Source organism: Electrophorus electricus, chromosome 11 (genome assembly GCF_041902795.1).
Source record: "Electrophorus electricus isolate QZ-2024a chromosome 11, ASM4190279v1, whole genome shotgun sequence".
NCBI lineage: Eukaryota > Metazoa > Chordata > Actinopteri > Gymnotiformes > Gymnotidae > Electrophorus > Electrophorus electricus.
In genome coordinates this window covers 17286254-17301885 of record NC_137507.1, presented here as the reverse complement: position 1 = coordinate 17301885, position 15632 = coordinate 17286254, and the positions used below count along the sequence as shown (strand labels likewise).

Here is a 15632-nt window from a genome sequence, read left to right as displayed (position 1 = left end):
TTATTATTATTATTATTATTATTTTCTCACAGAAATAATTACAACCACAAAAATAGCTCTAGGTTACAGAGGGTTAAAGCTACATCTTTATAGCAAGGGTGCCCATCCCTGGTCCTCTCTCACTCTGCAGAGTTTATTCCAGCCCTGGTGCAGGAGATCTACCACTCTGCAGAGTTTATTCCTTGGTCGAGGAGGTTAGTTTTGGATTATTTTAGCTCGCACCCTCAAAATTTAGCCACACTGCACCTGCCATGTGTGAAAATTCCTTCTGAGACCACAAATCAGTCACAATTAACTAATTCTACTCATAAGAAAAAAAAAAGTGCTAGTGAGGCACAAGATCAAACAACCAGGCAGACCACAGAGGACCCCAGGCAATCATGATTTAAATAATACATTTATTAACAAAGAAACCCTTCTGAACAGGTTACAAACGCTATCCAGGATGTTGGCATACGTTAAAGACTACTGTAAGCATGAAGAAGAGAAAGGCATGCTCACAGTTACCAAAAATGCATATCAAAAGCCTACAGACTTGTAATTGGAAGGTTGCTTGTTCAAGCTCCACCACTACCAAGTTGCCACTCTTGAGTCCCTGAGTAAGGCCCTTAACCCTCAATTTCTTAAGTTGTACTCAGTCAGAATTATAAGTTGCTTTGGATAAAAGTGTCAGATAATTGTAAAATCTTACGTACAGACAATTTGGAGAGTTCTAGCAGAGTGATAGGAAACAGAAAGGGTTTGGGAAAATGGAACTGGTCCAAACTCCTTTGTAACACAGAGGATGTAAATGCCTTTGGAATAAAAGGCAGTGAAATTTTATTTCTCATTTTTAATTGATGACTCGACCAACAATGTGAGCAACACAAGGAATTTTCTTTTTTTACCCAACCAACGGCAGCAACTCGGCAGACAGGGCTTTGTCCAGCAGCAGTATCCTGACCTGAGCAAGGCTCTTAAAGCAAGTAGGGAGGCTTTTTAGGGCCAGAAAGGCCAGTGTTATTTACTGGCAATTACCCAATTACAACCTCCCTAAGCATGCATCTCACTGAAGATAAGATTTAAGGCTAAAAGCCCATAAAAGAAGCAGGAACAAAACTGGTCACATTACAAGCCTGAGAGAGCATTTTAAATGAAAAAACCACCCCATTAACAGTTGTATATCGTATGATGGAGGAGGAAAAATACTATGGAAAAATAATAGAAGTATTAAGATCAAAACTACTCGAGTCTTCAATAAGTTTATAGGGAAGACCAAGGTAAAATGAGCCATGTTTATTTGTCTTGTAAGATAGAAGAAATTAAACTTAAGCAAAATTAGTATATTTACCCTTATCTGAGGCAAAAGTAATAAAGAAGATAATAATCTGTAACATAAGGCTATGACCTTTCAAGAAAAAATATTGTCCTATGGGTCATCTGACTCCAAATCAGAGAGAGTCTTCTAGTGGTAATCTGGCCAACAGACGTTTAAATTAAAGTGGAATATTCAGAATGTTAAAAATGTAATTTCAACAGCAACAAAAAAGCTGAGTTCACAAAGTATAACGTCAATAGGTTTACATACTTCTGTTCATTTTTTCCTACATTTCTACATTTTCTTTTTTTTTGCAAAAAAATGTAAACATTTATTCCCTTCCTCAGTATGGTGATGTTTAGACCTGGATAAATGTGGTTTGTCATAACGGACATTACACCCAACAGCACAGCTGCTGAGAAACAGGAGGTGACTGCACTCACACACACACACACACACCTCACCCTGGCAGTCATATTATTGCTCTGAAGGCACTCTCACCAGTAAACACCTCGGACACCAAATTAAACTTATCAGCTGGTTTCACGTTTTATAAGTTATAGGTTAACAGTTGAGGTATGTTATGAGAAGGGAAAACTCCAAAACTGTGTAGTAATGACACCCTAGAATTTTAACAATCATCTTCCAACCTTGACCACAAACAAATGGGGAAAACATTCGAATACACAGAGTTTTGCGATATCAGATCGATCTGTGTGCACTGGCTGAAGCGAACCACATTGTAGCCTGACTGGTCAATCGTAGTCAGTGCCTAGATTTGTTTTCAACATCGTGAATCATATAACCGTTATTATGCCTGTAATGTCTTCATTTCCATGCTGAATCAGAGGGAGGCGAGCGTAAAGCAGCAGATGGCTGAATGCAGAGAGTTTGGGGGTGGGGCACGCTGTACTGGTCTGGTCTTGGTGTGGTGTCTGTGCGGTATTTTAGCAAAATGCTTCATCTGTCTTCATTTGTCTTCATTTGAACTACAATATGTGAGTTCACGCGTGGGTGTGGGAACGAACGTGAACCACCTGGTCAGAGAGAGGACACTGCAGCCTTAGGGCGTAGTGGAAAACAAACACACACACACACACACGCACACACACAGCCTAACTTATACATCCCTAGCTGTCTCCAAACAGATTCATCATGCTTTAATAGGAGATCCTGTTGCCATTGTGTTGTCCCAGCTACCTCAGCAAATTAATGTATGCGGTGTCCGCCACGACTAGCCGTGATTCCATGGCTCTGCGAACCCCGCCAGCAAGCATCCTGCCCATTAGGCCCTGCCCCAGGATGACATCACCGCACGGCAGACAAACACTCTGAATGGGATGATCGCAGGCCTCTCCTCTGTAGTCCCTGGCAACTCCACGACACATGTCAGAGTGTAAAATGAAAAGGTGATGAGCACCATGAGAGAGAAAAGGGGGTAATAGAGCATAATGGACTGCAAGGCCAATTGACACATGACGGTTGGGAAGAGCAGGAGCCCATCCTCTTCCGCCCGCCCCCCTGCGCTAGGCACGCTTGTGGTGATGGGACTCGGGCTCTTCCGTGGGATGCTGGCGTGCCTTTAATTAATCTCAGATGACAGGAGAGTCTAACTCTTATCTCAATGACCAGACTTAACCAGCAATTGCTATGCCACTGGGTTCCAAACACTCATGCACTCACACACAATCGCAGGCTCCCTCACACACAAATGCACAAACACATCAACCTTCGCACACACGTATTTGTGCACGCGCACACACACACAACAATTTGAACACAGAGATTATGTCAACCTTTGACTTGACTGCACAAATGGCTGGGTATAGTAACTAACAAGTGTGTGTGTGTGTGTGTGTGTGTGTGTGTGTGTGTGTGTGTGTGTGCGCGCGTGTGTGTGTGTGTGTGTGTGTGTGTGTGTGTGTGTGTGTGTGTGCGCGTGTGTGTGTGTGTGTGTGTGTGTGTGTGTGTGTGCGCGTGTGTGTGTGTGTGTGTGTGTGTGCGTGTGTGTGTGCGCGTGTGTGTGTGTGTGTGTGTGTACACATACACACGTCAAAGCCACAAAGGAAAACTTACCCCAATGTCACTTTTGTCAGAATTTTGCATTTTCTTGGCATTTCCAAAGCTAAGTATTCCAAAATTGTGCAGATTACAGACTACAGTCATCTCTGTGGGGGATTACAGTAGCAACTGCCGTGTATGAGATTATATTGAGAGCAGTCCCTTCCTTCCACTCATACAGAATTAGTGAGGGCAAAGATCCAACCACAGAACATAGTCAGGACACAGAACCACTGAAGAAAAAGGTTTTGAACCTTACTGGGGCATGGCCTTACTGGGGCATGGCCTTACTGGGGCATGGCCATAATAACTGACGTAAGTGCCCAAACAGGATTCTTTTTTTTTTTTAAGATAATGTACTAAAGTCTCAGCTCAAATGTACTGGTGAAAGTCTCAGCTCACTATCACACTATCACTACCACTATCACAGCTGGGCAAAGAGTGGCATGTATAAGGTGAACCTGCCTCTGTTAGAAATTTGTTGAGAGCAAAACTATGAAACAAGAAGAAAGCAGAGGGGACCCAAGGGGTTACATGAGGGGAGAGTAAGGACATTGGGGAGGGTCTGAGGTTATAAGGGGAGGGGATATGAGGGGAGGGAATATGAGTATATGGGCGTAGGGGATATGAGGGGAGGGGTTATGAGGATGTGAGGGGAGGGGATATGAGGATGTGGGGGAAGGTGATATGAGGATATGAGGGGAGGGGATATGAGGACATGAGGGGAGGGGAGGGGATACGAGGATGTGGGGGAGGGGTTATGAGGATATGAGGGAAGGGGATATGAGGAGCAGTGAGGGGATATGAGCAGGGGGTGATTACAGAGTAGAGGACAGATTATGGCGGAGAGCAGATTACAGAATGGAGGGGAGATAAGAGGGGAATAAGCAAAAGAGAGGTAAGGGAGAGACAAAGAATCTAGAGCGTATACAAAAGTATAATTATGTAACTGCCTAGCTAGAGATAATCTCTCTCTCACACACATACTTACCCTTTTTCAATGCTCCAGGCTCCATGTTCAGTTGCAAGCCATGTAATTAAGTTTTGTCAAGAATTGTCATCATCTTGCGACAGGGAGCTTTACTCTCTCACCTTACCACCGTTTCGCAAGATTATGCGCTACAGAATGGAGAAACTCTCAGATAGCACTTAAACGCTTGGGCACGGACACACACGTTTCTGTTTGTTGGACAGCTGCATGAATATGTGAGACCATGTTTGTGTTACCTACTCTCTCTACAAGTCAGAGCTTGCCACTGTGTATGTGTGGTCAGATGTTCAGGTGAAGGTTTCCTATGTGGTGGTAATGACGCTGGATGTTTCTCCCTCCCAGAGCAGCGCTAAAACAACACAGAATGGGGGAGTTGAGGACTTAAAGCTATGAAAAGCCAACAAGGAATGCATACTCAGGAAGGCAAAAATGGTAAAATGGTAAATACATCATTTCACTGATGAACTGCAGGAACCTTAGTTAGAGCCTGCCAGTCATCTCAAGGCTTTTTGATCCCAGTTAAGCGAGGCTTTAAAAAAGAAGTTGCTTTTGATGCCTTGCTTGACTTGTTATTTTCACCCACTGTTTAGTTTTTTTTTTCACTTAACTTCACTTAAATTTTCCTCTTCCTCTTTCTCCTCCCCTCTCCTCTCCTCCTCTTCCCCCCTCCCCTCTCCTCTCCTCCCCACTCCTCCTATCCTTACCTCCCCCCTCCCCTCCCCTCTCCTCCTCTTGCCTCCCCCTCCTCCCCTCCTCCTCTTACCCCCCTCTCCTTACCTTTCCTCCCCTCCCCTCTCCTCCCCTTACCTCCCCTCTCCTCTCCTCCTCTTACCTCTCCTCCTCTCCTCTCCTCTCCTCTCCTCTCCTGGTTTTCCTTTAACATCTCTGTCCACAAAGCTCCGCCCACGCCCCCGTGTGGGGTTTTTCTTCCTCTTCCACTTCATTCCTCCTTGTTTCTATCATTTCTTTCTCCTTCACTCTTAGTGCCACTGCTCGATCGATATCATGTTTAACATCGTTTTTTTTGCTTTCGGGGAGCCCGCAGCTAACAAGCCCCACACGGCTGACCTGCGACCTGTCAGATCAATGCAGGGCCGTGGCCCTCATGGGAGCGCGGGCACGGTCCACAGGGGTAGGGGCAAGACGGGGGACGCCACACCAAGCTTCCCGCCGCAGGCAAGAACCGCTGAACCACCGCCAAAGGGGACGGCAGCCAATAAGGGACAAAGGAAGAGCAAGATGAGGAAGAAGAGGAGGACGATTCCAATTGGAAAGGAATGGGAATGAAAGGGCAACAGATCAATAGAGCTACACACACACACACACACACACACACACGTAGTCTCACACAAACTCACATGCACAAACCCAATATATATAAACCCATATTCACATCTTTTTCTCTTTTATCTCTCTAACCCTCTCTTTCCTGCTGAAACACTCTCCCGCTGTCAGACAAGGCTGCCGATCCTTTGTCCTTCCAAACTCTCTGTTTCTTAAGCACAATACATATTCCACCATTTTATTCATTTTTGTTAAAAGGTAAAGATCACAAAAAAATAAAAAATAAATAAAATCACAGCGCAGAGTTCAGAACTCTGTTGACATGCACTTCTGTTACTATGGTCTCTTTCTCTCTCTCTCTCCGCTTTCTGCCAAGCAGATCATGTTCCTTCTAAATGTCACTCCTTAAAATAGACCCTGATAGCAGCAAATGCCACAGCTCTTTCCCCGCGCAGTGAAGCACTGCCATCGAGATAAAAAAGACAAACATAAAAACTGAAATATCCAAATGCGTCCCCTCATATGTCCCACAGTGATCGCCTATAGCTCAGACAACACACATTCATTTTGAAAGTTTACTTAACCATTTTGTCAAATAGCAAACATGTAGTGATAGCATGTAGTGTTAAAGTACAATGTATTAAAAATGTAAGTCCCGTTTAATAAAACAAAACAGTAAATATCTGAGCAGTGCCGCAGCTACGTTGTTAAAGGCAACAACACCAAGGGTATCTGAATGCTAATGTAGTTATTTTATTTTGTTATTCAAGCAAAAATGTGCTTAATGCGATAACAAGAAGTTGGATGTGGTTATGCATTATCTTGAAATTGTGTTATGACCGTTTGTACTTTTAGCGAGAAAAGGTAGAAATGACAATGACCAGAAACTGTGCATAACTAACTTACTGAATGTAAAAATGATAGGTTTTGATTTATTTATTAACATTATTGTTGTTATTATTATTATTATTATTATTATTACTATTAATAAAAATAAAAAAGGGATAACCATAACCATAATGATATAAACAGAATTCTATGCAGTTATATGAAGACAAGTCCAGATACACTTGGGTGGGCATCAGGGACATCTGCTCTGCTCTCCTCTCTCCTGCTCTCTTCTCCTCCTCTCCTCTTCCTCTCTTCTCCTCCTCTTTTCTCCTCTCTCCTCCTCTCCTCCTCTGTGCTCCTCTCCTCCTCTCCTCTCTCCTCCTTTCTTTTCTTCTCCAGGCCTCTCTCATTTACATTTACATTTACAGCATTTAGCAGACTTACAAAAGTGCTTTTTAGCGGACTTAAAAAAGTGCTTTATCATTTCCTCATAGAAAATCCTAGTACAGTACAGTAGGTTAGAGTCTAATATACCAATGAACTAGAATACTGTAGAATACAGGGATCAATGCTGATACCTAGAAGTACAAAATACACAAGGTCTATCTTAAACAATGATAAGTGCAATAAACAGTAAGTGCTAGAGTTTGTTAAACAACACCAGTGTAATAAACAATACCCTACAATAAGTACTAACTTAGTTAGTCAATATAGGAGCAGGGTCAGTTATCATTTAAATATTCTGCAAATAGATGGGTCTTCAGTCTGCGTTTGAAGACTGCAAGGGACTCTGCTGTCCGGACAGCAAGTGGGAGTTCATTCCACCATCTTGGAGCCAGGACAGAGAATAGTCTCCATGCTTGTTGTCCATCAGACCGGAAGCACAGTATTTCAAGCCGAGCCGTGCTTGAAGTTCGAAGTGCTCGAGTTACGGATCGGGCCTTGACCATTGACCTCATGTATGAAGGGGCTGGTCCATTTTTGGCTCTGTAAGGCAAGCATCTCTCTTCCTCTCCTCCTCTCTTCTCCTCTCCAGGCCTCTCTCCTCCTCTGTTCTCCTCTCCAGGCCTCTCTCCTCCTCTCTTCTCCTCTCCAGGCCTCTCTCCTCCTCTGTTCTCCTCTCCAGGCCTCTCTCCTCCTCTGTTCTCCTCTCCTATATTCTCTTCTGGTACTATTTTCTCTTCTCCTCTCCAGTCATGTTCTCCTCTCAATTCTTTTTAGTTATGTGTTTAGCTGGTTTATTACCACCACCACTAACCCCACCCTGCTGAGGTGCCACTTTATTAGTCTTAATGGTCTTTTTATTTCAAATTAGAGCGTTTCTTTATTATTTACTTTTCATCTATTTTATTTATTTATATTGCTGTTGTTTTTGTTGTTACCTAATGTTAAAGGAATATATTAAATGTAAACATCTTAAATTAACATTAGGATGAGACTGTTGTGATGTCAATACTTGGTCTTAACCATCAATATTTGTTCCTTTTCTCTCTCACCAGCTCACGCACCAGCTCACCCTCATACACCAGTTCACCCTCATACACCAGCTCTCCCTCATACACCAGCTCACCCTCATACACCAGCTCACCCTCATACACCAGCTCTCCCCCATACACCAGCTCACCCTCATACACCAGCTCACCATCATACACCAGCTCTCCCTCATACACCAGCTCTCCCTCATACACCAGCTCACCCTCATACACCAGCTCTCCCCCATACACCAGCTCACCCTCATACAACAGCTCTCCCTCATACACAAGCTCACCCTCATACACCAGCTCTCCCTCATACACCAGCTCACCCTCATACACCAGCTCTCCCTCATGCACCAGCTCACCCTCATACAACAGCTCTCCCTCATACACCAGCTCACCCTCATGCACCAGCTCTCCCTCATGCACCAGCTCACCCCCATACACCAGCTCACCCTCATACAACAGCTCTCCCTCATACACCAGCTCACCCTCATGCACCAGCTCTCCCTCATGCACCAGCTCACCCTCATACACCAGCTCTCCGTCATACACCAGCTCACCCTCATGCACCAGCTCACCCTCATACACCAGCTCTCCCTCATACACCAGCTCACCCTCATACACCAGCTCACCCTCATACACCAGCTCTCCCTCATACACCAGCTCACCCTAATACACCAGCTCTCCCTCATACATCAGCTAACCCTCATACACCAGCTCACCCTCATACACCAGTTCTCCCTCATACACCAGCTCTCCCTCATACACCAGCTCACCCTCATACACCAGCTCTCCCTCATACACCAGCTCACCCTCATACACCAGCTCTCCCCCATACACCAGCTCACCCTTATACACCAGCTCTCCCTCATACACCAGCTCACCCTCATACAACAGCTCACCCTCATACACCAGCTCTCCCTCATACACCAGCTCTCCGTCATACACCAGCTCACCCTCATGCACCAGCTCACCCTCATACACCAGCTCTCCCTCATACACCAGCTCACCCTCATACACCAGCTCTCCCCCATACACCAGCTCACCCTTATACACCAGCTCTCCCTCATACACCAGCTCACCCTCATACAACAGCTCACCCTCATACACCAGCTCTCCCTCATACACCAGCTCACCCTCATACACCAGCTCACCCTCATACATCAGCTCTTCCTCTCTCCCTCGTACTCCCTCTCTACCTCGTACTTCCTCTCTCCCTCATACTCTGTCTCTCTCTCTTGCTCTCATTCTAGATTCTGAATGAACCTGAGTGAACATGAAAGAAACATTATCAGTAAACCACTGGTATTTCTTGCCATGATGTTGAGGAATGGAATATTGACAATTTCCTATCTGACTGGTAAATATTATGTCAGAAAACACTGACTCAACTCTTGTACATCTCTCTTCTCTACTTATATCATATGACTAGTACTCATTTTCTAACAAGTTGCATTTCGTTTTTCTGAGGTTTCCCAAACAACTGCAGAATGTCATTGACGGCCTTCCTCTTGCTGTGAGTGAAAGCTGACAGAAGCTGACAGAAGCTGGGGATATTGAGCATATCTGAATATTGGGTTGGGGGGAGGGGGGAGGGGTGATATGTGTTCATTTATTAAAGTTTACACCAAACTAAGATGCTACAAGCACAAGTCACCGCGGAAGATTGGAGGGGTGCTATTGTTTGTTTGTGTGTGTGTGTGTGTGTGTGTGTGTGTGTGTGTGTGTGTGTGTGTGTGTGTGCACGCGTTCGTATTCTATTTTAAGAGATGCACATGACTCTATTTTTAAAAAATCCATTGGCAACCTCTTGGGTTTGACCCTGCCTACATGTGACCTATTGACTGACAGCAAAGTCACCCATTAAACAGGCAGAGAACCACTGGGGATAACAGTCAGTACTATTATGTATAGCGAAAACTGGGTATGTAGGCCACACACTACAAACACCACTCCTACTGAGAAAACCACTACAGCCTGCATTAGGGTTCTTGTTCTCACAATGTACCATGAGCCGCCATTTTGGCTCTCCTGACTCCGACCTTGCCTCTACTAAAATGAAAAGTTTTGTATGGCTTTTTTGTGCCCCACTCTGTGTGAACTTAGCTGGGGCTGTAGCTCATGCTGGCCAATCAGATGGTGGCAATTTTTCCCTTTTTTTTCCCTCCACAATAATTGTGTGAAGGTAGAGGGCTCTCGTAGCGGGGAGCTAATGGTAGCTAATGGCACCTCATCTTTACCAATGCCCGTTTCAATTGGCCAGCAAAAACCTCATTTACACACTACTTACAAAACTCTCCACAAAGGCACTTCTTCTGCATACTGCCCACAATCATGTAGGAGCAATTACTAACAAGTGTGTGTGTGTGTGTGTGTGTGTGTGTAAAGGCGAGAGAATCATAGAGAAAGAATGTACGCTTATGCTTTTTAATTTTTTCTGGTGTGAGGGAGAGAGATCGAGAGAGAGAGAGAGAGAGAGAGAGAGAGAGAGAGAGCGAGAGAGAGAGAGAATAAGAGAGAAAATGCATGTAAGAAAGTGTGTGAGAGAGAGACAGAGAGAGAAAGAGTGCGATGTAAGAAAGAAAGTGCGTGAGAGAGAGACAGAGAGTAGAGACAGAGAGAGAGAGACAGAAAGAGAAAGAGAGAGAGGGAGAGAGAGAGAGAGAGAGAGAGGAGAGAGAGAGAGAGAGAGAGAGAGAGAGAGAGAGAGAGAGAGAGAGAGAGAGCACTAGTGCCTCTTAACATCTCTAGATTTTTTGATTTTGCTGCCAAACCTCCATATTTTTTTCCTCTCACTAGCTTCACATTTCTGGTCCTTCCATCTCCCTTCATCTCGGTCTGCTCCGTCTTTCTCTCTGTAGATGTCCCATCATGCCTTGAATCATGTGACTCTCAGAGTGTTTTTGATGCTCACTTTCGGTTTTTCTCTATCTTTCCCTCTCAAATGTACACACAGACAACCTGTGTGTACGATGTGCAGTTATTCAAGGTATCTGTTCTCAGTCCAGACCCTTGAGTTACATGGCAAACAATGCGACTGAGAAGCCGCCAACTTTACCAAAGTAACCGGCAACTTTTAAAGAGGCTTTTAAGAAGAGAGGGAATCACGAAGAGCACTGGCTTCTCTTCCCTGCGTTCACTTCACAGGCACCTCCGATTTGGGTCTGAGAACACACACATAGCCAAAGCACAAGCAGACAACAGAGAACGCTCTTCCTGAAAGCCACGCAACGCATCTTGCTCCTGTAGCCGGACGAAAGCACACAGCTCACGACTTACAGAGCCAGGCAAATAAACAAATAAATATATATATATATATATATATATATATATATATATATATATATATATATATATATATATATATATATATATATATATAAAGAAACAAAACACATGCAGCACAGGCAACAAATAAGCGGGAAAATTCACTCGTGCATTTTGTCTAGCACATGGCCAGGGTTAAAGAAGGAAATGTGCATATTTAGCGCGATTGTGGTAAACCTGTAAAAAATACAACAGCTGAAAAAAAACACCGGACTGGAGTGTCAACGGGGTGGATGACTGGAACAGACTATGATAACCCCCCCAACCCATCCCCCAGTGTGTTCGGATGACAGACGGCAAAAAGAGAAACATCTAGTTCGGTACTACGTCCTGCGAAAAGGCCTGACCTGTTGTAGTTTTTGAATGCGCATATGTATACAGGTGTTTACTGGGGTCACGGTGCCTGGGCATTCAGCACATACACAGCGTGACACAACGGGTGAATTCTGAACTGACGTGCATCCTGTCTGACGTGCGCTCATTGACGCGATGAATGGTTCGGCGCAGAGACTGCATGCGAGGGCACATGCATGTGCGCGCTTTCGCGTGTGGGAGGACACCGCGTGGGAGTCGGGAATCAATAGAAAAAGGGGAGCGGAAATCAAAGGGGCTCCGGGTAAAAATAGCAAGGCAGAGTGGGAGAGTGGGAGACAGACAGAGAGAGAGAAAGAGAGAGAGAGCGAGAGAGAGAAATACATATGCAGAAAAGGTTGCTAGCTGGACTCATAAGGCGCTCGTTCTGAGTGTTGTATGGGATGGATTTGTGAACAGGTATACAAAGGGAGATGTGGTAACACAGTAAAGGATGCAATGATGTCCATGCTGTATATAAAAATAGAAAAGTGAATATTACTCCTCTGCAGATCTTGGGTTGTGACCACACCCTGCTATTGCTGCTGCCGTGTCTGATGTAGTCTGCCGACATTCAGTTTAGCACCTCTGCTGTTCCCTTTGCTTTCAATGATGTTTCTCTGTTCGTCTTCACAAAACCCTCCTAACAGACAGAGTTATATGTAGTGACAGCCAATCAAGGGCTATTAGGCAATTCTGCCATAGCAATGAAAAAACTTGACAGTTCTCCCACATCCCCAGGAAACAGAATCCTGCTAGGAGGAACCGCTTACTAGACCTTACCTGCCGGTAATGAACACACAGACTTTTGGGCTAATGGAAAGTTTATTGATGTTCATGATGGATGCAAGTAGAAGCAGTAGACTAGAAAATACCTCCATGCATCGATGGGTCAGCTTGTTAATGACAGGAGATATTAACGTGTGGAAATCAAACTGACACAAAAAGGCAGCTAAAAATCCAGAGGAAGTCAAGTTTTATTAAAATGTCTTTCAGTCTTTTTTTTCCCCGTTTCTGAGTTCAGATCACCTCATTTGCAGTGATGGCATGTTGCCTGTCAGTTCTAGGAGTGGTAAATCTTGACAAACTCCCTTTTTACAGTTTCAATATCGAGTCCAAACCCCGCACCTGCGTGCGTGGTTTCTGAGCCTGCATGACTGGTAGGGGTGCCTGGCACATCACGCGCTAAACAAACGACTTTGACAGGACATCTAATCACCCTTCACTTCACACTACAACATTTTAACACCTTTTCTACATAATGGGGAAAAAAAGAACCACCAGGGGAGGAAAAAAGAGAACTGTTCCCTGTTGGCGCAGAGAGAAACTCTTAGTAGCACAACGCACTCTAACATTTGGGCACACTGATTACGCGGTTTGTATTCTTCTAGAAGGCCACTCTTTTGGCATGAATCGAGAAATTAGCCCAGCTCAAACATGGAGGAGTCCTGATTGCTTATTAGCAACCATAATTTAAATCAGCACAGCTGCAGCCCCAAAAGGTTGTTGTTCCACGACTTGTTCTTGCATCCGCAGGTCTGTGTGTCAGTTTGACAAACGTGGCCAGTGACAAAGTTAACTGGTGTTGGGCGAGCTCTAAATAACATCCACAAACAGCAGCCCTTCCTGCCACACGTTCCTTTCTGTTCCTTCCTCGACGTGTAAGACAGAACACGATGGCTGACACCTCCTAAAAAAGACTACAGTGGACTTGAAGAGGGTTTTGATCTTTTTGCATTCGAAAGATGAGATGAAAAGAAAATTCCAGAAAAGTGCGTACGCATGCACACGCACGCGCACGCGTGAGCACACACGTGCGCGTGCACACACAAAGAGAAAGTCTTGCATTACGATCTTTGTGGGACATTTTTCATTGACTTTTCATTGACTCCATAATCCCTGTCTTGGAACACTTGAAACCTGGGTGAGTGCTCTGGGCACTCGGTGCAACCCCCGATTGCTCAGGTTTCTCCTGTGCACCATCGGGAGGAGTGGGCCATTTCTCCGCTTGCCCTCCGGACGTCTCCTTACTGGACCACTGCTTGGTGCTGCTGCCAGTGTGCCAATGGGCCCTCGCTACTGATCCTCCATACAGGAGCGCCACTCGTCTCTGACCTCCACAACCCCTCCCACATCACTCCACTGGCTTGCCGCACTTCCTGCGTTTGTACATTTAAAGCCCAGGTGCTTCCCTACAAAGCCAAAAATGGACCAGCACCCTGCTCCCCACAGCTGCCATCGCCAGCCTTCCCCCAACTGGTCTGAGGTCAGTTCCCAAATAGCACCTTTTGCACTTCAAGACACAACTCAACACAAAGTCCAACTTGACTGGAACCACCACCCCTTTAAAGACAAAACAAGACTGTGAAAGGACAAATTCAAGGACTCTGCAGTGGCACCCAGGTGGCGGAATAAAATTCCGTCTGGCTGTCCAAAGAGTTGAGTTCCTTACTGTCTTCAAATGCTGACGGAAGACTCTTCTCTTCAAAGAGCACTTAATCGATCAATAATAAGTGCACTTTCTCACCTTATATTAAACATGCACTTATTTTATCTGTGTACCCTTTTACGTTTGTATTCTTGGCTTCTGCAGTAAAATAGCTTAATGGTATCCTTACAAGCAAGCCTACAGATACCTGTACTACAGAAAATGTAGACAACTTATATAAGTCAGTCATGATAAGATGGATAAAAGGTCTAATTTTGACCAAAAGCTTCATCGTTTCCTATACCTATAGGGTATATTTGATATCCACAAAGAGCTAAATTCATGCTGGCCATGCAACACACACACACACACACACCAACCACAAAGCCAAGCCACAAAGGAGAATTTAACCCACTATCAATCTTCTCAGATCTTTGCATTTTCTAGAGGTTTCCAAAGCTGTATTAATTGAATCACTTTGATCGCTTTCATAAGCTCTGTGCTGGCTATACTTAATGCTTAATGAACATGAACAAACAAACACACACACACACACACACACACACACACACACACACACACACACGCATACAGAGTTGATATTTAATCAAATAAAATACATGTGAACTGTCTCTCATGAATAGTATTGCAAGATGAAATTAAATCCTACATACTCAACTCTTTTAATAAAAGGCATTACACACACACAACACACACACACTTAGATATGCATACATATATAAATGTGTGTGTGTGTGTGTGTGTGTGTGTGTGTGTGTGTGTGTGTGGTTAAAAAAAAAACAATATACAGGACTTAAATGAGAAATGTTATTATCTTAAATTATTGGGAAGACTGTTTGTTATACAGCAAAATGTCACATGCGGCATCCAAATGCAGCATATTTTTCTTTTTTCCCCCAATAACACTGACAACAATAAGATGGTAGTTTTGTCAAGTTTGTAATACAGAAATAAGCCACAAATAATCCTAAAAATATTTGTTTCAAATTTAAAGAGGTGGTTCCTTCTCTCCACCCCCCCCCCCCCCATCTCTCTGTCTTTTTAAAGTGATACAGAGGGGAAAAATTACACTAATCAAATTTCATGTTCCACCTTGACAAATGCCCAAAAGAATTCTATTTGGTTCCTTTATTCATATTATTTATTTATTTAAGCAGTTCTTCCACCAATCTCTCACTGGTGAGATTCTCTCTTGTAAATCAATTGAGCCACCAGATGGTTGAAGGTTTAATTAAAGACTTCAAAAGCACTAGTTGGAAGGAAGAGCCTCTCACCCACACAAACAGAGAGAGAGAGAGAGAGAGAGAGAGAGAGAGAGAGAGAGAGAGAGAGAGAGACACTTCACTCTTATCATCCACTTTCTAAACTGGACAGCTATCTGTCAGAGAACAATGATCCATAATTTGCTAGCTGTTTTACAAAAGCGCTGTGGTCTACGATCAAACATGATGCCATTTTATCGAATCCAGATTCATTTTTACAAGACTCAAAACGGGCTTCACTCAAAGGCGAACGCGAAAACATTCCGTGAACGTGCTGGTTAGGTGTCTCTCCATGAGTTGG

The 15632-nt window shown here is 44.2% G+C and overlaps 1 long non-coding RNA gene across 1 annotated transcript; it reads left to right on the top strand.

Annotated features, from left to right (window-relative positions):
• Positions 1 to 4162: 4162 nt before the first annotated feature.
• LOC113586280 (uncharacterized) lies at positions 4163 to 5958 on the top strand. The gene is made up of 3 exons (XR_004776336.2): positions 4163 to 4256; positions 4692 to 4789; positions 5388 to 5958. It is a non-coding gene; the product is annotated as an uncharacterized LOC113586280 (long non-coding RNA).
• Positions 5959 to 15632: the final 9674 nt, after the last annotated feature.